Source organism: Fukomys damarensis, unplaced genomic scaffold (assembly GCF_012274545.1).
Source record: "Fukomys damarensis isolate Sample0158 unplaced genomic scaffold, DMR_v1.0_HiC HiC_scaffold_19, whole genome shotgun sequence".
Lineage (NCBI taxonomy): Eukaryota > Metazoa > Chordata > Mammalia > Rodentia > Bathyergidae > Fukomys > Fukomys damarensis.
Window position 1 is genome coordinate 24,521,958 of NW_022900931.1, and position 1,626 is coordinate 24,523,583.

At 51.5% G+C, this 1,626-nt stretch overlaps 1 long non-coding RNA gene across 1 annotated transcript; it reads right to left on the minus strand.

The window, feature by feature from the left end:
* Positions 1–648: 648 nt before the first annotated feature.
* On the minus strand, positions 649–1,189 carry LOC104850740. The gene is made up of 2 exons (XR_777052.2): positions 1,056–1,189; positions 649–955 (listed from the first exon to the last, which is right to left on the minus strand). It is a non-coding gene; the product is annotated as an uncharacterized LOC104850740 (long non-coding RNA).
* Positions 1,190–1,626: the final 437 nt, after the last annotated feature.

Sequence of the window (1,626 nt, forward strand, 5' to 3'; positions counted from 1 at the left end):
GGCACTGGGACCTGCAGTCACACTGGGACAGCTCCAGACTTAGCTGGGCCAGCACGTTCTCAGCCACAGGAGGTCAGCTCAACATGTCCACCGACTTCTCCATCCGCTGGGTTCCTTGCTCCTCACCTGCAGCCTTGGGCAGAACCGGGCAGTTACTTTCTAACTACCCAAAGTCGGGACAAAAATCACAAACTGTTACGGTTACCCTCTAGGGCTCTGGTGAAGATACTGTTCATTGAATCAAGAACAAGAAGGCTGGGGATTTAGCTCAGTGGTTCTGCAACCTGCTTCACAAGTGGAAGGACTTGAGTTCAATCCCCCCCATACAAAACAAGAATATATATTCAAGAATATTTTTTGGTACTGGGGATTGAACTTGGGACCTTGTGCTTTCCATGCAGGTGTCAAAACCACTGAGCTAAACCCCCAGCCCCATATAAGAATATTTTCAATTCCCCCATACCGAAAAATAATTTTTAGAAAATGCTAAAATAGGTTCATTTTATCCAGGTGTGGTGGCACACACCTGTCATCTCAGCACTTGCGAGGCTGAGGCAGGAGGATCACCGAGTTCAAGGCCAGCCTGGACTACATAGTGAGACCCCCCCCCCGCCATTCAAAAAACAAGTCAATTTTAATAAGTTCTTCTGAAAATAAAATGTTACATCACAATTTCCTTTTATTGCAACTCAAAGATTGGTGAGAACCAGAAAAATCCGCCCATCCTTGGGGTTCACAATAGATTTTAGGCTTTAAAACACGGAGAAGGCTGGAGACCTACCACAGCTTCTCTGGGTCAAACAAAGCCAAAGCGCATTGACCTCATTCCCTCCACAGACTAAGACTCTGACTCTGTGTTGTCATCAGTCCCTATTCTAGCGTTCTCCGAAGGGTCCCAGGCGTGGGACACACAGAAGCTGCACAGGCACATGAAGGGCGTGCTTCTCGGTTCATCCTGGACGAGAGGAGAAGGGTTAGCTGAGACAGTGCATCCTACAGAAATGAACAACCCCCCATCTACTGTTAAGAAACCCCTGGGCATGGTGCACACACACCTTATAATCCCAGCACTCAGGTAGCTGAGGCAGGAGATGCGGGCCTGCGGGCAGCATGAACTTCTTGGCAAAACCCTATCTCAGAAAAGTAAAATAAAAAAGGCGCCGTGGTGGCGCACGTCTGTACTCTCAGCACTGGGGAAGCTGAGGCAGGAGGATCGCTGCCAAGTTTGAGGCCAGCCTGGGCTACATAGTGAGACTTTGTCTCAATAACCAAAATAAAAAATGGATAGACAGGGGGCTGAGGTGAGGGAATGCTGAGTTCCAGCCCCGCTGGATTCAGCAACTCTGAGAGACCCGCGCCCAGGCCCGGGTTCCATCCGGGGACAAACGCGGACGGCTTTCTCCCGAGGGGGGTCAGATCGTCCTCGCCAACTCCCCTCCCTGCTCCAAGCCACAGTCCCGAGCCGGCGCGGATGTCATGGCGACGCAGATACGCCGTAGCACCTCTCCACTTGCCTGGGTTCCCTTCAGATGCTCGTTCCTGAGGGCCTGCAAAGAGGAAAAAAGCTCTTATTGGAAACCAGCAAGGAGGGCTGCCCCGGTGCACGGGCAGACTCGGGACGGGGGT